Source organism: Dama dama, chromosome 8, assembly GCF_033118175.1.
Source record: "Dama dama isolate Ldn47 chromosome 8, ASM3311817v1, whole genome shotgun sequence".
NCBI lineage: Eukaryota > Metazoa > Chordata > Mammalia > Artiodactyla > Cervidae > Dama > Dama dama.
Window position 1 is genome coordinate 45,784,960 of NC_083688.1, and position 22,551 is coordinate 45,807,510.

The 22,551-nt window shown below is 35.1% G+C and overlaps 1 protein-coding gene across 9 annotated transcripts in view; it reads left to right on the forward strand.

The window, feature by feature from the left end:
* FTCDNL1 (formiminotransferase cyclodeaminase N-terminal like) overlaps positions 1–22,551 on the forward strand; it is a 127,256-nt gene that overhangs the window by 21,026 nt on the left and 83,679 nt on the right. For 3 of the 9 annotated variants that reach the window (XM_061149060.1, XM_061149057.1, XM_061149062.1), the window contains one exon: positions 6,376–6,494. The exons of 5 other annotated variants lie outside the window; for them this stretch is intronic. The gene's annotated coding sequence lies outside the window, so the exon portion shown is untranslated. Of the gene's footprint in view, positions 1–3,225; positions 3,320–6,375; positions 6,495–22,551 lie in introns of all 9 variants that reach the window. One more of the 9 variants, XM_061149059.1, reaches the window with a different exon arrangement.

The window sequence follows — 22,551 nt, forward strand, 5'->3', positions numbered from 1 at the left end:
CTATCACATAATGACAATGGTAATAAAAAAGCAGACCTATTTTTAGTTTGTTTTATTATTGTCTTTAAATTTTTCTTGCAGCTAATGCATCCCATATTGCATGCTCCCAGAGCTCATAGTTTCCTCTCTCCCCTCTGCCCCAGTTAGTACACCACTGCCTACATCTGAGTTAGAAGTTGTGAAATGGAAATCAGGGATACATTTTGAGACAGGGAAAATTTCTGAAGGAAAGAAACTTGGGCATAAATTTATGTTCTCCATTTCACCAATGAAATGATCTGGGCTGATGACAATTTCTCTGAGCTTCAGTTTTCCCATTATTAAGATGGGGTTAAAATACCTATTTTGTTGTGGATTAAATAATGTAAACTTTCTGTGCTCAGTCATGTCTGACTCTTTGCAACCCTATGGACTGTACTCCACCAGACTCCTCTTTCCATGGGATTTTCCCAGCAAGAATACTGGAATAGATTGCCATTTCCTCCTTCTTGGGATCTTCCCAACCCAGGGATCAAACCTGGGTCTCCTGTATTGCAGGCAGATTCTTTATAGCCGAGCCACTGGGGGAATAATGTATGTAAAGTATCTGACACTTAGCAAGTATTCTCAACAAATATTAATTCTCTCCTATTTTTATATTTTATAGCTTCCCAAGATATTTTGAATATATTTTTTATGTTTAAGGAATTTCCATTCTTAAAGTGCTGCTTCCCCAGGGGAAGCTCTGAAAACGAAGTTTCCAGACTCTCGTAGTAAAGGGACAGACATGTGACCTAGGCTTCAACATTCAGCACACCTACATAGACTTTGATTGGGAATCTAGTAGCTTTGAGGAAGCCAAGATTCTGCTTGGAAATCAATTTGCTGATAAAGGCATCTGACATTTGTGGGAGGCGGTGCTTGTTAGGTTAAATTCCTAGGGCAGAAGTCGCTTTGGCGGGAGTAGGGGTGGCAGCAGTTGCTTTTAGTGTTTTTTGCAGCAGAAGTACGTAGTGCTCTGACTTCCTCATTGGGCCAGTTAAGCTTCCTTTCTGCTCATTCAGTAAGAATTAGCATATGTTACTTGCCACAGTGAGCCTTAACTGATATATATTTCATCATTAGTATTGCATCCTTTAAGTAGCAGGCTAAGCAGAATGTCAAGGTAGAGGCAGTAGTGTAAAAATGGCACCCCACTCCAGTATTCTTGCCTGGAAAATCCCATGGATGGAGGAGCCTGGTAGGCTACACTCCATGGGGTCACAAATAGTCGGACACGACTGAGTGACTTCTCTCTCTCTCTCTAAATAAAAGTACATAGTTCTGGAAAGTATATCCCAGAAAAGCTTGGTGAGCTATAATTGGAGATTGAGGAATATAGCTTTTGAGGAAATTACATATAATATTAGAATACTTTTGTCAAATGTTTTTCTCTGTAGCTCTTGGAAATAGTTAAGAGAACTTAGGCTTTTTAGTCCCCCAAAGAAATTCTTTCAGAACCAGTTTATAAAGAAAATTTAATCCCTGGATATTGATTCTGCAAAGCAGTCTCAGGTGAGTTCATCAATTCGTGTCAAAGCCAGAATCAAAATAAATCAGGCATTATATGGCATATTAAATTTCTGGAGCTCAACTTATTTCCCTTAATCTCTTAGCAGCAGTAACAGAGTGGCAGCTCTCACTCACTGCAGTGGGGAAGTAACAAAGCAACAGAAATTGCTGTTGCAAAATGAAGCACATCAACGCTTTTCCATCTAATGCATTATGGTTCATGAATCTCCCAGGAGCCAGAAAAACACAGTGAAGTCTTTAAAAGCGAATCCAGATGTCAGTCATCATCACAGCAGTGCTTTAATTATCAAAAAACAAAGAAATAACTCCTTAGGTACATTCTAAGCAGGTGTTCCCTCTCAGAAAACAGAATAGCTGAAGAAACAGCTGTGGCATTCTATCTGCTTCAAGAGGAAAGAGAACTGCAACCTAAATAACGGAGACTTCTCTGATGGAGCAGAGATAAAACACAATTGTCAGAATTTTGCAAGTATTAACATTATAACCTGATGACTAGTTAATATTAATTACTCCATTTTCCAGGTGAGAAAACTGAGTGCCTTATATGACAAACATTTCTAATTCAAAGTCTGTCAGTCTTCGACAAGTTTACCACAAAATGAATTGATTTTGCAAGATCTTTTAACTATCAAATGACATGAAGTGATTTTCTAGAAAACATTTGTGTGTTTTACACAAATAGTCCATTTTCATTTTGGAAAATATAAAGGTGAACAAAAAGGAAACTTTTAAACTATCTCTAATAACTGCTATTTCAAACTGGGATTTTAAAGCTGGGCCCATGGTTAGACTTCAGGGGATCTGTGAATCTCTGAAACAAAGCAAAAAAAAAAAAAAAAAAAGACCATGTGCATTTTTCTGGGGTGAGGGTATATATGCCTTCATCAGTTTCTCAAATTGTCTGTCATTCAATAATTATGAACTACCTCTTTCTGGACTTTATGTTGTGACTGGAGGAACAGAGATGCTGCCCACAAGTCACAGCCTGAGAAGGAAGGTGGCCTTTATCTAAAATTTTATGTTGGCCAAAACAAGTAGTAATTTCTAAAATTTGACTTGGCTTTTGTGCAGTAAACTGTGGAAAGTTAGGAATATTTCCTTTTCTCCTTAAGGGTATTATTTATTTATTGACTTATAAGTTGATATACAATGTTGTATTAGTTTCTGGCATGTATCAAAGTGATTCAGATATATGTATATTTATATATATATAATATATACACTCTTTTTCATATTCTTTTCCATTATAGTTTATTTGAAGTTATTGAATATAGTTCCTTGTGCTATACAGCAGGTCCATGTTGCTTACATATTTTATATATAGTAGTGTGTATATGTTAATTCCAAACTCCTAGTTTATCTCCCCCTCCCCATCTCCTTTGGTAAAAATAAGTTTGCTTTCTATGTCTGTGATTCTGTTTCTGTTTTGTAAATAAATTCATTTGTATCATTGTTTTAGATTACACATATGATTGACATTTTATGATATTTATCTTTCTCTGTTCGACTTATTTCACTTAGTATGGTCATGTCTAGGTCCATCCATGTTGCTGCAAATAGCATTATTTCATTCTTTTTTATGGCTGAATAATATTCAACTATATATACCACATCTTTATCCATTCATTTGTTGATGGACATTCAGATTGCTTCTGTCTTGGCTATTGTAAATAGTGCTGCAGTGAACACTGGGGTGAACATTGGAACATTGGAGTATCCCAATGCACTGATCCGCACAGCAGTTTGGAATCTCTTATCTAGTCTTCCTGTGAGTATAAATATATACTGGATAGTTAGGTAAGTCAATTGTAATGATAGAGTAAATCAAATTCACAGTAATAATAATGGTAAGTTAGGAATCAAGTTTGTAGTTATTACTATTGTATTACTTTAAGTATTTGAAAAGGTAAAGAGAATTTAATATATTAGCTTGTAATTTAAATCAGAAAAGTTAAGAAAGTTTGATGTCAGATCTCAGGTGTTAATTTGAACTGTAGAAAGAATAAGAATTGTGCTTGAATGTTTGAGAGCCCTAATGTAACACATGGATGAGTTCAATTCATTAGATTTTTTGATACTGATTTGTTTATTTTTATTGAAGGATAGTTGATTTACAATGTTCTGTTAGTTTCAGGCGTCCAGCAAAGTGATTCATATATATATATATATATATATATATGTTCTTTTTTTTTCAGATTCTTTTCCCATGTAGCTTATCACAAAATATTGAGTGTAGTTCCCTGGGCTATACAGTCTGTCTTGTTATTAACTCATTAGATTTTTAATAGTTATAAATCTTAGGTTTTGCCTGTTGAATTGTTTGTCTGCCTTGTCAGTTGGGTAAAGTAGCTTAGATAATCAGATATCTTAAATGTGTCAATATGGTTTAAAAGACTTAATTTTTTTTTGTAAGTGGGGAGTTATCTTTTTAAGGAATCTTAATCTGTTGAACTTATGAATTATTTGAACATTCAGCAAAGAATGAATAAAAGTGATTTATAATGTATTTTTATGTCCCACCGTATTGATAATGATGAAAAAGCCTGACCATATCAAGTATTAGAAAGATGAAGATCTCTTTGCTTGAGGGAATGCAAAGTGATGGAATCCTTTGAGACACAGTTTGACAGACCTCACAACTCAATGATTCTATTCCTAGGTATTTATCCTAGAAAGGTTCTTACATGTATACACTAAGAGATATGTTTCAAGAATGTTCATAGCAGCCTTGATCATAATAGCAAAATAAAACAGAAGAAAAACTGAAAACGACCCAATGTCCATTGACAGCAAATGGATATGTAAATTATTGGTTTTTGAAATTATGGAATATTATACAGCAGTCAAAATGAGTGGGAATAACTAAAATAAATCTCAGAAATATAGTGTTGAGTAAAAAAGCAAATCATACCAACACAATTCTATAAAACAATTATTCTTCAATTAAAAAATAAATTAATTGAAATAAAGAAAAAAAGCAAATCACAGACAAAGCATGCTGTCATCTATGTTCAAAAAGATATAAAACTAAACAATATGATTTCAGCATATACACACTCATTTGTAGATAAAACTATTTTGGAAAGTGAGGGGATTATAAACACAAAATAGGTAGTTGTTTCTGGAAGAGATGGTAGGGGAAGAGTATTTGATCAGGGAGAGGTTAGAAAAGCTTCAAGGGTGATAATCTTTTCATTGAGCTGGGTTGTGGCTCCATGGATATGTATTTTATTATTATTTGAGCCATGTATATTATTTTATGTCTCATTGTATGAGTGTATACACACATAAATGCACACATTCTTTTATGAGATAATTTATAATTTTTAAAAAATCCACAGATTAAAATAAAGTGAATTTATTAGATTTCTAAGTTGTGTTTCAAGTCTTAAGAAAAACTAGTTTTATTCTTATGACTTGAATACATTGGATGCTATTGAAAGTACAACAGTTGTTAACTACTGCCTTCCTTTTCAACCATCAAAGTCCTTTAGAACATTTCAAAACTCAGCTGGTACAGTTGATAACGTCTCTTTCTGGCTGCCCTTTCTCCCCTCTCCAATGGCATTCCTAACGTCATATCTTGATGAATCTTGGCTTTTACCAAAGATGGAAAGAGCAACTTTTGGTTTTAAACTAAACCAGTTACAAAACTCCCCTGACAAAGGGAATCTAGAGCATAGCTGTCTGCTTGAAATAGAGGGAGAGAATAATATAGGGAAATATGAAGAGGGCAAGCGCAAACTAACAACTCAAATTACCTTGTTATAGATGCTCTATTACACTTTTATATAATTTGTCTTTCCATATTCAATGGTTTTCAGAATATTTAACCAAACAGATTCCTTCCCATCAGTTTATTATAAATAATATTCATTTAAAAACTATATCCTATTTAAACAGCCTTAATAGCCAGAAGTTTTTTTTTCCCTCCCAAATACTTTTTAAAGTTTGTTTCAAATTGGTCTGTTCCTGAAATTCAGTCTTCCATCCTGGCATCTGAGTCGATGAAAAAGCCTTAAATCATCCCTAGTGACTTCATAATCAAATTTCCTTCAATGAAATCCTTGTGTGGGTATTTGCTGGCTTAAAAGAAAAATCTCCCAACTACAAATTGGCCTTTAGGTTATGGGTTCTGTGCTCTTCCCTTCAGAAATTCTGCTTAGTTCTTTCCCTTCAGCAGAATTCTCTTTTCTCATGGATCTTAAGGGAACAATTAGGCAAGATATGAATTCCAGAACCACTTTGCCTTCCTTTCCTTGCATTGGACCTTCAGTTTTCCTCCCCTGTGTATTCATTCCTTTTCTCTCTGCACCTTTTGTCACTTTTCCTCTCAACCTCTTCCCTTTTCTGAGAGTGTAACTGTTCATTCCCCAATTCCCTAAAGGAACGTACCGGACCTCGTCTTTGTTGCTGACTTGCCCGTGTTTCTGCTGCTTGTCTCCAGGCCCTTTCAGTTTGTTTCTTCATCTCCCATCTCCTTCCAAACATAATTTTATGCCCTTTACCGAACACATTTTCTTCTGGCTTTATTCCTTTTTAAACTTTAATTCTCCTTTTCTTAGTCACTATTTACAAAGGCGTCACCTGGGATAAAAGCAATAGATTCGATCTCGAAATTGTCGTTTAGTGTTTTGTCATGAAGAAGTAGTTATCATCCACATTTTACAAATAGCTAAAAGAAGGAGAGAAAGGAAAATATCTTGCCTTAAGCCATGTGTTAAGTCCGTTAGAAAGCCAAACCGGATTAGAGATCAATTGTCCCCACATCTACCACCGCCTGCTGCCCTTATCACCTGAACCTTTCTGTTTTTTTCGAGACAGGACCTAAGAACCATCTGCACTCTTGTTGCTTTTCTTCTCCAAACTGAGGATTCACAGATTGAGGAGACATAGCCCAGGAATCTCCATTTTAACAACTCCCAAGATCCTTCTTAGGCAAGGTAAAATGCTTCCTAAAAATAGTGAGGGAATTAGTCATTTTTGTGCACATCCTATGTGTCTGATGCTATGCTCTAATTTTACATACACATGCCATTAGTTGATTGACTCCTATGAAAACCCTTTGAGGTAGGTTTTCTAATATCTACTTTATAGGAGAGAAACTGAGATTTGAATTAAAAAACTGCCCAAGGCTACTTAGCTGGTAACTGGAAGAGGCAGTCTAGAAGAGTCCACATCTGACTTCATTACCCTGGATTTCAGGAACTACGACATGACACATGTTTTAAATTTAGCATAAATAGGTATTAGATATAATAAATGTTACCATATGTATATAGGATTATATTAATCTCATAGTATGCAGCAAACAATAAAACAGACAAATTGATTAAACACATTCAAATTTGTTTTTTCATTAAGACATAATTGGTATATAACTTTATTAGTTTCAGGTATACAACGTAATGATTCAATATTTGTGTGTGCTCGGTCGCTCAGTCATGTCCGACTCTTTGTGACCCCATGGACTAACCTGCCAGGCTCCTCTGTCCATGGGGATTCTCCAGGCAAGAACGCTGGAGTGGGTTGCCATGCCCTCCTCCAGGGTATCTTCCCAACCCAGGGATCGAACCCAGGTCTCCCGCGTTGCAGGCAGATTGCTAACTGAGCCATCAGGAAAGAAACTTGCATATATTATAAAATGACCACCACAATACGTTTAGTTAACATCTATCACCACATAGTTAAAAATTTTTTTTTCTCGTAATGAAAACTTTAAAGATCTACTCTGTTAGCAACTTTCAGATATACATTACAGTATTCTTAACTAGAGTCACCATGCTATATATTACATTCCCAGGACTTATTTACTTTATCATGAGAATTTTGTACCTTTTGACCACTTTCACCCATTTCACCCATCCACATCCCCCCTACCAATCTGTTCCCTGTATCTATGAGTTTAACATTGTTTTTTAGATTTTACATACAAGTGAGATATTAGTTTTTCTCTGTCTGACTTACTTCACTTAGCATAATGACCTCAAGGTTCAGTCATGTTGCTATAAATGGCAGACTTTCTTTTTTATGGTTGAATAATATTCATACATATATATTTGTATAATGGAATATTACATATATCACATTTTTTATGCATGCATCTATCAATGAATATTTAGGTTGCTTCCATATATCTTGGCTGCTGTAAATAATGCTGCAATGAACATGGAGGTGTGTGTATCTTTCTTGAGTTAGTGCTTTCATCTCCTTCAAATAAATACACAGAAGTGGAGTTGCTAGATCATATGGTAGTTCTGTTTTTAGTTTTTTGAGGCACCGCTATACTGCTTTCCATAATGGCTGCACTAGTTTACATTCATACCAGCAGTACACAAGGGTTCCCTTTTCTCCATATCCTCTCCAACACTTATTATTTCTTATCTTTTTGATAATAGTCATTCTAACAAGTGTGATATCTCATTGTGGTTTTCATTTCCATTTCCCTGATCATTAGTCACGTTAAGCATGTTTTTATGTTCCAGTTGGCCATCTGTTTGTCTTCTTTGGAAAAATGTCTATTCAGATCCACTTTTCAAATGAATTTATTGGCTATTGAGTTGTGTGAGTTCTTTATTTTGAGCCCTCATCAGAAAAATGTTTTGCAAATATTTTCTCCCACACAGTAGGTGGCCTTTTGATTTTGTTGATTTTGTCCTTTGCTGAGCAGAAGCTTTTTAGTTTGATATAGTCCCACTAATTTGTATTTGCTTTTGTTGCCTTTGCTATTACTGTCAAATCCAAACAAAATATCGTAAAGACTGATGTAAAGAACTTACTGCCTGTGTTTTCTTTAGGAGCTTTATGGTTCAGGTCTTGTGTTCAAGTCTTTAATACATTTTGAGTTGGTTTTTGTGTATGGTATAAGATAGTGATCTACTTTCATCCTTTTGCATGTGACTATTCAGTTTTCCCAACATCATTTGTTGAAAAGACCATTATTTCCCCATTGTATATTCTTGGCTTCTTCATCATTAATTAACTGATGCATGGGTTTATTTCTGAGCTTGTTGTTCTGTTCCATTGATCTATGTGTCTGGTTTTTTTTGTTTTTTTTTTTTTTTTAGTTTTCTTTCCATTTATTTTTATTAGTTGGAGGCAAATTACTTTACAATATTGTAGTGGTTTTTGCCATACTTTGACATGAATCAGCCATGGATTTACATGTGTTCCCCATTCTGAACTATGTGTCTGTTTTTATGCCAATATCATATTGTTTTTATTACTATAGCTTTGTAATATAGTTTGAAATAAGGACACATGATGCCTCCAACTTTGTTCTTCTTTCTCAAGACTGCTTTGCTGTAAGTCATTATTTTAGCTTTTCCTAAAAATTATCATCTAACATAAGAAATGTATAATTAAACATAATGATGAAAGAGTTGAAAATTATGAAGTTGCTAATTACACTATAGAATCTGTGCTAGTCATACTTGATACACTATAGAATCATGTACTAGTCATAAAAATTAGAAGGCAGTGTTCTGGGTGGAACATGCTCCCTTTTTGTCTCCTACTACTGGACCATGAATGTAATAATGAGGTAGAGCAATCGCCTTCAATCACTTGGAAAGTGAATACTGAGGATGGTATGAAGCACCTGAGTCTGAATGTGCATCCATAATACCAGCCCTGAACTGCTTTCTGGATTTTATAAGAGATGGAAACTTTTCTCTTATTTAAACCTGGTAATTTGGGGTTTCTGTTTCTCACAGTTGAACCTAATCCTAAACAGTAATTACTTCGGTTATAAAATTCTATCATGAGAAACTTAGTTATTTTATCATGATAATTAATGATTGTAAAAGTTAGTAAAGCTGTATTTGATACCATTTCAAAAGTCTAACCCAACAATAAGAATGTGGTATTTTAATGGCGATTAATACACGTTGCCATTTCTATAGGTTCTCAGTTACAGTCATTAAAAGTCTGTTTTGTAATTAGCAACCCAACATAAGAATTGTTCATAGCCCACTTCAGTTTAAAATAAACTCAAGATGAAAGTGATATAAATCCATTGTTAAATGATTATTTCTGATTCCATGGTAACCTTTTAGAGACAGCTTTGCTATGTCAAAAATAAAACTTGAGTTTTATAGGATGAGTTATACATTGGGACAACAAAGGGACTCTCTCTTTTTCCAAAGTTTCCAACCAGGTTTCTGGCTCTGTTACACCAAGCCAAATGTCCCATATCCATATAAAGTACTCTAGCAGATTTAGGATTGGAATGCAAAAATTACATTGTAATACTGGGTAAAATGTGCTAATGGGAGGAAATCTGAACTCTTGGAGAAAGTTCAAGTATCAGCTAAACTAGTCAAGAATTACAGTTTATCATTATAATTGGTACTTAGAAAAATGTCTTCCCAACATTATTTGTTGGCTATGAAGGATATTTGAGGAATGAAGGTCAAAGTCCTGTATTTTCAATACTAGAAATTGACTCATTGTATCTAACTCTGTTATGGTAGACTTTTATCCAATGGTTTAAATTTTTTTTTTTTTCTTTTTTTCCCTTTTCAGAGGTGCAGCATCACATGTGTAGGAAATGTTTTCAACTTATTTCCACTGTATCTTTAGGCGATGGGGAAGTAAAGTGGGGTTGACTTGAGAACCCATAGAGAACATAAAGACTCAGAGTTTGATTTTAAAAGGGGAAATTTAGTGTTTTATAAATAAACTAACAAATTTCAAAGAATCTTCCCTTTCTTGTTATTATTTTTGAATGTAAGATGCATTGAACAACGCAAGTAGGGAATTGAGAAGTGGACTTTAGTGGACTTAATACAGGACTAAATTTTGGTATTTTGTGTAGATACTACTATTATTTCCCTACATGTTCTGGTTTTTTTTTTTTTAATAGGTATAACTTTAATTTTATGAACTTAAGAAGTTGAATTTCTCCCTTTTTTATTTAACATAAGTTCAGTTGTAACCTACAGGCACTCCATGAAGCTGTTAGAGCTACTGCAAAGCACCACACAAGGATTCCATTCTGAGATCTCCCCTAGAGGACAAATTTAAGGAAAGCTCAATTCTAATTTTCCTCCTGTGTAATACCAGGAGACCAAACTGACCCTGTTGGGATTTGATCCTTTGACTCCATGATTTCTCACCTGAGATTTGGACCATTTAATAGTGCTTTAAGTACTTTAGCAAGGCATTCTTACACTGCATTTCTAATCAGAGAAACATAAAACAGGATCTGTCCTTAAGCTGTTTGACTTTGCCTTATAATGGTTTCCATTTCCTTTCATGAGGCATTATCTTGATAAATTGCTGTTTTTAAAGATCACTCTTTGCCTGGAAAGTGTGCGATAGATCAGGAACTGAAGGTCCTTGTTGGGGTTGAGACTCTGGCCGAGTGGTTTGCAGCCTCCCTGCCTGCTCTAGCAACACTCCAGGACATATCTGATTTGCTCTTTGTTTCTCATTTGTATGTTGACTATCAGCAAATTAGACTGGGTGGATTCTCCCAACAATTAAGCATAATCTTTAGCTAAACTAAGGACTAAAAAGCATAGAAGAATATTATCATACTCAAAAAAATCCACAGAGTACTCAAACTCTGTTTTTAAAACAGAAAGAAATAGAGCAAGCCTATAAGTCAGGTCACATTCCTTGAATTCACATGTTAATTATTCCCAGTGAAAATTACCGTGGTAATTGATTTATAGAGGTGTGTTAGAATTTGAATTACTTACCTACATTTATCCCTAGAAATCTATCAGTAATTTAAATAAAACTTACATGGTAATTTATCTGTACTTACTACACTGGGAGGAACACTTAAAAAACACTACACATAAACAAAAATACAAAGCAGGCTCCTCACTGGGGGGTACAAGTTCCTTAGAGTGACAATAACAATTAGTGTAAAAAGAGCAGTGTTGGCTCACTGAGGACTGCCATTTCCTCAAAAACAAAGGAGCAATTTGGAGGAAAACCATACAAAATATCCCCATTATCAGCAGGCTGATGGTTAAATAATGACTTGAGCTAACTTTGAAATAGCACATGGGAATAGCGATGCTACTGGCAAATGGTAAAGAAAAAAATTCTGAATTCATTTATATTTACCTGACCTTTCTTTTTTGTCAAGTAAGTTTTTTTACCACCAAGAAGTCAAGAAAACACCTGTCAATTTTTCTATAGGATTCTGATAGAGGATTAAAAGCTACTTTGTAATTATCAAGCACAAATCTCAAATTTGTATTTAAAAATAAAGTTAATGTCATTCCCAAAATCATGGAGAAATTTAGAACTGGTGTTTAAAATAGAAATTTAGACTACTGACTTGAAATCCCATGCTCTGACCACCAGACCACATGCCTGCCCAAGGATACTTACATTTTTTACAGAGTTATTCTTCTTTGTAATTAGATGCAATGATTAGAGTGTCTTTTGCATTACTCTGCATTTTTCTTTTAAGTCAGGGTTATAAGCCACACAGGGCACTGTCCCTTATAAAACTAAACAAGGGATTTTCAGTCTTGCAATACAATCTCTTGATATTTGTTTATAGGTTTCACACATCAAAAAAACAATGAAATCTGTAATTTTTCAAATTACAATCCTCTTATTCTCTAAGTTATGGGCCTATGAGAATTGCAAATCTTTTGAAGAGAATGTAATCTTTATGCTTACAAAATGTAGGCTTTCATATTTGGGTACAATTGCAAATCAAGGTTTTTTCCCCCATAATAATCAGTTTCTCAAAGTTATGGGTTTTCCTCACTTGAAAATAAATTAATGTGGATTTAAAAATATAATTCATCCAGTTATTAAATCTTTTCAATCTTTAAAATTAAAAATAATTTCTATTCTCATTCTCCAAAAAAGCAACAACAGAAAGTACCTTATACTATAACATATTATAATTTAATTTTTTTGATTAAGGAAATAAAAATAAATAGCTGAAGCCAGTTTACTTTAAATTTAAAAAGGGAGAAAACTTTTATGTGACAGTTTATTACTTTACTTCTTTTCACAACAGACATAGATTGTGTGCTTAAATATTGAGTTTTTCTCTATCAAGTACCTGTCAAGAAAGAAAGTCCATTTTGAAACAGCCAAAACTCAAAATACTACAGATGGCTTTCTAAAGGGATTCAAATTAGATAGTATTCAATGTTGCAAAAAGCTATGATAACTTTTATAGCTTTAAACACAAGTTTTAAATTAGAGATTGATATATAAGGGAACTAATTTTGCATAATCACTCATTTTAAAATAATACATTATAGTTACTAAATTATACAGTAGTTTTATGTGAAGACATACTTTTTTTTGAATGCTGTCATATAATTATTTAGAAACTGTATTCTCAAAACCATGAGTTTTGGACACAGGTTATTTATTTATCTTTTCTATTAATACTTTATCTTGAGATGAAAATGTGACCATTCACATTTTTTTCCAGAGCTTCCTGGAGCAATATGCAGGGCAAGGGATGGGAGTTGGGGGGTGGGGTGGCAATAAACACATGTAAAGCTTGTTAACCTGTATGTGAAACGCGTGGGCCTGTTTTGAGGGTATAAAGAGTTTCCCAGAGGGGAAAGAAAGTAGAATCAGGAACACCAATGCCCATACAAAGAGGTAGTCTTCCAAGTAGTGGTTGCCTCTTTGTCAAAACTCTAGAAAATAAGTTCAGAGAGCAGTTCTTTGTCTAATTTGCTCAGTAATGCACTAAGTGGCTTCGTTGTGCCTGACTCTGCGACCCCAGGGACTGTAGCCCACCAGGCTCCTCTGTCCATGGGATTCTCCAGGCAAGAATATTGGAGTGGGCTGCCATTTCCATTCTGGTGTTTGGAACAACAAATATTTGTTGAATGAGTAAATGAATGGATGAATAGAAGATGCCCTTTGGACATCTTTTACATCAAATTACCACATTAACATTAATAGTCATTGGTAAATTGAAGGTAATCCCACTGATGAGTGAGTGGGATAGAAAGTACACGCACTGAAAATATTTGAGAGAACAGAACCATGAATGGGATCAGGGATTCTTGAGGGAAAAGCAGGTATAAGTCATGGAAAGACCAGTGATCTACTGACATCAAAAACCTTCTTTTAAAATTATAGATAAGGGAATTCTCTGGCGGTCCAGGTGTGAGGATTCCATGCTTCCACTGCACAGGCAAAGATGTGTGTGTTAGTGGCTTAGTGTCTGACTCTTTGTGACCCCATGGACTATAGTCCGCCAGGCTCCTCTGTCCATGGGATTCTCCAGTCTAGAATACTGGAGTGGGTAGCCATTCCCTTCTCCAGGGGATCCTCCTGACCCAGGGATCAGACCTGTATCTCCTGCATTGCAGGCAGATTGTTTACTGTCTGAGCCACCAGAGGGCCCCACTAATTGTTACTATATTGCTAATATTAGATTTTTAATAATCTTGGGGGAAAGTTAAAGAGCTATGCATAGGCTTATTTTACACAAATTTCAAGTCATCCTCAGCACATCTTCACATTCACTTAGATGAGGGCTGAGGAAGTCCAGTAACTTAAGTTATTGGAAAAGTAACTAAATAACGGTAACCTTGATAACCCATCTGCTGTTGGGCCATCTGCAGAAAAGACTTAGGTGTGGCCTAAGAGAATCAGGTGCTGGACTCAGTCTTAAGCCTTTGAGGCTGTTGCAACAAAATGCCATAGAGTGTGTAGCTTATACAGAACAAAAATTTATTTCTTGCAGTTCTGGAGGCTGGAAGTCTGACATCAGAGTGCCTGCGTGTTTGGATTCTAGGAAAGGTCCTCTTCCAGGCTGCAGACTGCAGATTGCTCTCTGTATCCTCTTATAAAAGCACTAATCCTATTCAGGAGGCCTCCATCCTCAAGACCTAATTACCTCTGAAAGGCCCCACCTCCTAATACTATTAGCTTGGGCACTAGGTTTTCAACATATGAATTTTGGGGGGACACACATATTTCAGACCACAGCAAACCCTTCAGTGATTTACCATTTCTTTTAAAATCTAACTCCTTAACAAGTGACACATGCATATTCCTGCCTCTTCAGAGGGTTTTTTCATGTCTATTCACCTCAGTGATTTATGACTTCATAAACAAAAAGCCTAATAGATATTAAGTAATTAAGGTAAAATAAGTTTGAATTTTCAGTTTATCTTTTGGCACCATCACAAGTGAGGTGATGTATTCAAATAAGAGTTGATGAGAGGAAATGAGGTGACTTTTTTTCCTACTCAAAGGACATTTTCACTAAGATTGATTTGAAGTGTTTGGAATAGAAGTTAAAAAAGAAAAAACAACCCAGCTATATATTACATACTCCTAGGGGCAGGAATTATCTCTCCACAAGTACCTTTTTCATTTTCTCATAGCACCTAATAAATAATTCTACTAAATGGTAGACCCCAACACCATTCTTTGCAATTATTACCAATACTATCAACACATAGCCTGACATGAAATGATTCCAATCTTTAATAGTATTAATCTGAAATTATAAAAGCCAGTCTTGTTACTGAATTAAGAAAACATACAATGGCCTGGGCTTCCCAGCTGGAGCTAGTGGTAAAGAATTCGCCTGCCAATGCCAGAGACTAAAGAGACGCGGGTTCAGTCTCTGGATTGGGAAGATCCCCTGGAGGAGGGAATGGCAGTCCTCTCCAGCATTCTTGCCCCGAGAACCCCACGGACAGAGGAGCCTGGTGGGCTGCAAGTCTGTAGGGTCGCAAAGAATCAGACATGACTGAAGTGACTTAGCACACACGCACAATGGCATCTGTGCTAAAAGTGAAAAATCATTACTGTAACAGAACAAGGTTAAAATTAAGTGAGCTGTTCCCTTTAAATGGTACCTTAACTCTAGTATTCACACAATATGTTGCAGTTTCCAGCTGATCCCTCAAATCCCCTTACAAGAAGAGAGGTTTATAATTCAAATAGTATAGGAAGAGGAAATCTAATTTTGACCTTGAGTCAAATTGATGCCAAAAGGAGTTTATGGTTTTCTTTATAAGCTGTAATTGCAAATACAGTTTCCTTCATCTTAAAAACTATTCCACCCTGAAATTTTCAAACAAAAATAGTTTGCAGAAACGTTGGCAAAAGACGTCTTCAAAGGAAACTAGTTTGAATTAGAAAGAGAGGAGAGGGATGGTAGATATTTTTAAAGGGATTATGTTTTCAATATTTTGGGCACTCTAATTCCTGTTGCTTTTTTAAAAAGCATTTCTCATTTAAAATTATAAGTAGATTAGTAATTTAAATGTGCTTAATTTGTAAATAAGGTAAAATAATGTGAATGTGTATAACTTTAAGAGAAAAACATATTATAAAAATCTTTTCTTGAAATATTAAATAGAAGCAAAATTATCATTAGTAATGATATGATACTAATGATAAGCACAATGACAATTGTCATACTAAAATATGTGGGACCATATAATGGCATTAATTAAGATATAGAAATGGTATGAAATTCATTTACCAAAAATATTTTGATTGGTTATTTTAATCAAAATATTTGATAATATAACATCATGTGTAACAACAATAAATAATGTTAGTTTCCTCAACACTGCTATCATCATGTGTCTATAGGTTAAGTTTAAAACCAAGCCTGAGTTAGAGGTTAACTGACTGTCTCATCACCTTTGCTACAACTGTTGTCTAATGTTCAACATAAATCAGGTCAGGATGCTGGTTCAGTAGGTGAGGGTTTAGCGTAGAGGAAATTAGCATTAAATAGAAATGTTATCCCTTCTTACTTCTTATTGTGGCAGGTTCTGAGTCCTTAACTGATCTCAGTTCTTGTAAATATGTAACTTTTCTGTATGTATGTATATTCTTTAAAAACTCTCACACTCCAAGCACTTTTTTCCCAGTGAATATCAGACATGGATTTTCATTACCAAAACCATGTCTGAACAAGGCAGCACAAAGGAACCCACCATCTATGTCTCAAATACTCTTAGTTTGGGCTTCCCAGGTGGCTCAGTGGAAAGAATTCACCTGCCAATGCAGGAGACTCGGATTCGATCCCTGGGTCAAGAAGAGCCCCTGGAGGAGAAAATGGCAACCCACTCCAGTACTCTTGCCTGGGAAATCCCACGGAGGAGGAGCCTGTGGGCTACTGTCCCCGGGGTTGCAGAGAGTTGGACACAATTTACTGACTGAACACACACGCACATGCATGTTAGTTACCTGTATTACCTTAGTTCTGAATTACCTGCAGGGGTAGTTTCAGTAAGCAGGAGATATCTGAATCTTTGATAGTACCTAAAGATTGGACTTAAGTAGTTCATGTACTCTACCAAACGGTCATCCTCATGTTAAAGAGAAAGTTCAGGAGTTCTTATTTCTAGAAAGAAATAATTAAATACAATAAAAAACTGGAAAACCTATCTAGAAGCATCATGTCTTGCCAGGAATGGCTTCTGTGCTGGATCAGGCTGAAGTAGGTTTAGAAAGATAAAGCCATTTCCCTCAACAATAGCTTTCCCCAACCCCCCGCCCCAAAAGTTCTGCCAGACCAAAATAAACTAAATAAAAACAAGCAGAAAATAAAGATAGAAGTGGATTTCATAATCATTAAAATTATAATGGGCATGGTGAATATCCCAGAAAACAAGATACCATGTGGTGAGATCCAAACTCATTTTCTTTGTGGAAAACTTAGCATCTCAAGGAAGATATATTCTGTAGGTCCTCTTCACAAAAAGACTGTTTAAAAGATATGTGATCTATAGAAAGGTTCAGAAATTTGAAACCTAGATTTTTGAATAGTTAGAAGTAGGTGCTATCCTATGAAATTTGAAGAAAATATTTACAAGTAAAATGAATTCTTCCTATGGAGATGTGTTATATATCGAAACTAAATAGTGTTAAGCTTTTGAATGTACCATCTTCTACCTTTGGTGACTAGGAGAAGTTAGAGATGTTCTTGTTAGATCCCTAAACGGTGCCAGGCAACACTATTCAAATCATCCCTCAGTACCATTCCCAGAAAGAGAATATGGAGGTGAGGTTGTGCTCCTACCCAATAGGATAATTCATAGAATCTTAACCTGTTAGGCTGCAAATGACATTACAGAACACCTCCTCCAGCTCTTTCAACTTACAGATATGGAAACCCAGGAGCAGAAGATCTGAGTCATTTGTCTAATTCATACCATTGGTGACAGGAGGGAATAAAACTATGGCTACTTGATCTCTGGTCTGCAGTTTGTTCCACTATGCAATACTGACTAATCTCTGTATCTGCTCAAAGCCAAAAATGTGTTATTCATAGCACTGGCTCCCTACTTACAGAGATAATGTGGGTTAAAGAGAGCTAAATGCCACTGCAATTATTGTCGTTGTGGTTGTTAGATTTCACTTCCTGATCCACCTGCTGGGGCTCTATTTTAAGCTACACAGACAGGCAAAGCAGTCCACTGTCCTGAATGATAAAATAATTACTTTGGGATCAAAACAATTATGTGACATTTCCTGCGGGAAAATTTCTTCCCCTTTTAACACCTTGCCTTCTCCCATTTCCCAAAGTAATGATACCTTCTCTGAGGAAGAAAGGAGCTTGGGTATCCAGTTGTCCTGGGCTGAACCCCACTGACAATTCTTACAGTTGAAGAGGTGAACAAAGGAGATGATCAAGTAACGGAATCTTTTAGTAAATGGCTATGCTAAGTTTGTCTCATAGAGAAGAGAAGAAGATTGTGTATTGGGATGGGACGGACGAATAAACATGATAGCCAATTAAACATTTTATCTGTAAAGTTAGGCTTTGATCCCATCTGTTAGTAGAAACGCTTTTTCTACATCAATAATCCCCTGTAGATTCCCAGTATTGCTCTTAGCACTTGATGCTTATCATAGTTTGTGCTTGAATATTTTTTTTTGCAAGTCAGAGGAGAAAAATTCACATGTTTGAAAAAGAGGAAGAAACTTTTAAGTCTATTGAGTCATCTTTCAATTTTACTCTCCTTTTAGATTTAGAATAGAGGCATATAAATACATATTTAGGTCAAATGCCCAGTTACTTAGTATTATATCAACAATTTTCAGAGGCTGAAGCTGGATATCATCATAGAATAAACCTGTTGGATAGAAGAAGAAATGTGAAGTGTACTTGCAATTACCCTTTTACAATAAAAAAAAAAATCTCAGTAATAAAATTTTATAAACTTGATATCATGGTACAGGAATAAATATTCATATTATCATCAATCCAGTCCCCATTTCTCCATTTAACAACTTAAAAGTTTTTTGTTTTTTTTTTAACAAAAGAACATCTGCTTCCACAATCTTCCCAAATTTTGTAACACTTTGCTCTTCCAGTACTTCCACCATACAAGGAACTTTTAATTCCAGTTGTAGATGTACATTCAAAGTTAATATTCAAATATTAACCAGTGTCTGAGAATGTCCTTCCTTGTTGGCCTTATGCGCGCCTTTGCTGACTGTACAGATTCAGATATGACGATGATGACGTAGGTATATGGCTATTTGACTTTCCAAAAGCCAAAGGGCAGGATGTAATTGAAGCCAAATAGAAATTTTGGCCAAATATCAAAAAAAGTCGAAGTCAAATTTCAACTAAGTCCCTAATTCAGAGTTCAGTAGAGCATTTAAATAAGCAAAGAATGTCCAAAATTTTTAAAATAGTTTCTCTATTTTCTTTTTCTCCTTATCTAGAGAAATATTTATAACCAGACATTTAAAACTGAAATCAATGAATTCCTCTAAAATCCACAAGATGGTGCTATGAAGCGGCATTTAGAAAAATTTTAAAAACCATATGCCTTCTAGGAGCAATTTTTAGGCAAGGCCAAATAAGTACCATTTAATAACATCCACTAGAGATAATATACTATTTTTAAAAAAAGCAAAACCAAATCCATTGATACAAAAAAGGCATACTTTTACTCCTCATATTGCTTTTTAATAATTTATCCGATAGATTATACTTCTGTTAACTCTGTTATTGATCTCAGGTTTTAAGAATATTTTGGAGAGGACTAAGAATTGAACTTGGATCTCGGCAGGGAGAAATCTTAATAGGAAAAGTACTGGAGTGAAACAGAGACCAGAGTTCTAATCTCTGCCTTGGACTTGAGTTGCCACCTCCAGACGTCATTCCACCTACTCCCGCTGTTCCTAAGCAGGGGCAGTTGTGCCTTTGGCAAAGACTAGAGCCATTTTTGATCATCACAACTTGAGGGGTTTGCTGCTGCTGGCATCTAGCGGGGAGAGGTCAAGGATGCTGCTAGACGCTCTACAACACTCAGGACAACCACAACAAAGAATCATCCTCCCCTAAATATCGATAGTGCTAAGATAAAAAAAGTGACCTATTTGTTCACTCCTTTGTTGGTTTGTCAGTTCATTCATCAAATAGTTCATATATATAAGTATATGCATAAGTGGATAAATCAACCCATCAGTCCATTAATTCACTCTTCAACAAATTTCTTACAAAGTGTCTACAACTCAAGACTGCACTAAACTCTAGGGATTAAAAAGACAAGAATTATCTTATCCCTGTTGAGTCTAACAGAAGAAGAGAGACACTTATGAAATAATATAACAGTAATATGTGATAAATATTTCAGTGGTAAGATGTTCTGAGAACACAGTATGATGACTTTTGGAGAAGATGGCAGAATCCAGGAAGGTGTGCTAGAGGTGGAGATTGTTTACTAGGTGGGTGGAGGGTGGTCATAGAATAAACTTTTGAACAAGGCACGAGCGAAGCCAGAGACATACGGTAGTTCAAACTGTGTTTGGCGAACAGTATACTGTTGTGCTATGAGATTAGACTAAGGAGGAGGGTTAGGAAAAGGAAAGGAGAAAATCTGTTAAAAGTATATAGATGGGACCCCACTGAGAAGGGTCTTGGATTCCATCTTCCAAACACTGAATTTTTAAAATAGAAGACTGATACTAGACATGGGCTTCCCTGGTGGCTCAGACATTAAATAATCTGCCTGAAATGCAGGAGACCTGGGTTAAATCCCTGAATCAGGAAGATCCCCTAGTGAAGAGAATGGCTACCCACTCCAATATTCTTGCCTGGAGAATTCCATGGACAGAGGAGCCTACAGTGGGCTACAGTCCATGAGGTCACAAAGAGTCAGACATGACTGAGCAACTAACACACACATGCGTGCACGTGCACACACACACACACACACACACACACTAGACATGTGGCAATCACTTAACTTTTTTAGGTCTGGGTTTCACATCCTTAAAGTGTTTGATGAGATATATTTCAGGTTTATTTTCAGCTTTAACACTGTTTTATAGTTATAAAGTCAAGCCATTAGATATATTAAACTATATAGTCTTTGATTTATATTACAACCATCAAAGTCACAATATCTGTAAAGAAAATACCACTTTTCATCTATAAAATTTGTATTATTATAGATATTTTAACTTCATTATAATGAACAAGGTATAATATATTCCTATTAATGTATTTGGTGTTTAAGGCTGGACATATTTGAGAAGATCAAGTTATCTTGAAGAATATACAGTCTTCTGATTAGTTTATTCCTATATCAGTAACTACTATAGGGTGACCCAGGATAAATTTTTAAAATATCTTTTCTGCACACAGTCTTCTCTGTTTGTACTTTTATCAATGTTTTAAACAATCTAATTAGATTGGAATAGTTAACATATGTTTTATGCTTTGAATAGTTACTTCATAAATGTTTTAGGGAAATGAAACATTGGGGTCTTTTAAAAATGTTTTTTCATTGAAGTATATAGTTGATTTGCAATGTTGTATTAGTTTCAGGTGTATAGCAAAGTGATTCAGTTTTATATATGATATATATAAAAGAACATTTATATTCTTTTTCAGATTTCTTTCCCATATAGGCAATTACAAAATATTGAGTATAGTTCCCCATGCTATACTGTAGACCCCTGTTGTTTATCTATTTTATATACAGTAGTATGTATATGTTCCTCTCAAATTCCTAATTTCTCTCTTCTTCCCACCTTTCCCCTTTGGTAACTGTACATTTGTTTTCTATGTCTGTGAGTCTGTTTCTGTTCTGGAAATAAGTTTATTTATATCATTTTTTTTAGATTCCACATAGAATGATATCATATGATATTTGCCTTTCTCTGACTTACTTCAATCAGTATGATAATCTCTAGGTCCATTCATGTTGGCCTAAAAAACACTGGGCTCTTTTTTATGTCTTACATTAGTAAATGAAGAAAACTCAAAGATTAAGAATTATTTGAATTTCACGTGAGTAAATTAGTAGCTATCAAGTGGATATTTGATCTTGATTTACAAAATATATTTCCATTATATATTTTTCACTTAATATTTTAACATTTGTAATTTAAACTCAGCTTTAAAATATGGGTAGCTGAAACCGCTGCTACAGACCAGTTCTGTTGTCATTCAGAATTTAAGCCCATCGATCAAACGGCATAACATGAAATGAAAGAAAAAAAATTGAAAGGAGGTTTTCAAAAAAGAAAAACAGGCTCCATATATAAATAAAATACAGACATCTCCTATGAGGGACACTGCCATTCTTTTGCCCCAAATAGGGAAATGAAAATACTGATGTCAAAAGTGACAGAGACACCCAGAAGGCCTGGGCTGTATTACAGTCTCCTGAACCTGTTAGTGATACAGTATCTAAACCACTTTCATCCTTGCCGGTTGTCTGACTACAACTGTCTACTCTATTTGATTGTATCTTTTTGAGTCTTTTTTCTTCTTCCCCCGAATCTATAAACCTTCTGGTTTCTGTACCACGTTTCCACAAGTATTAATTAAAATTACCCTTGATGGGTCATTTCAGATTTGAATATCCATTCATATTTATTTTCCTCCACAGAAAAATACTATTAATAGAAACCAATCCAATAATTTTAAAAAGTAGTGTGGATTTTCTACAGTGCTTGTGTTTTGAGACAGTATCATGGATTCGATTCAATATAGAAGGTTAATCTTCAAAAGATGAGAACTTTGTATGATGTTACAAAAAGGGT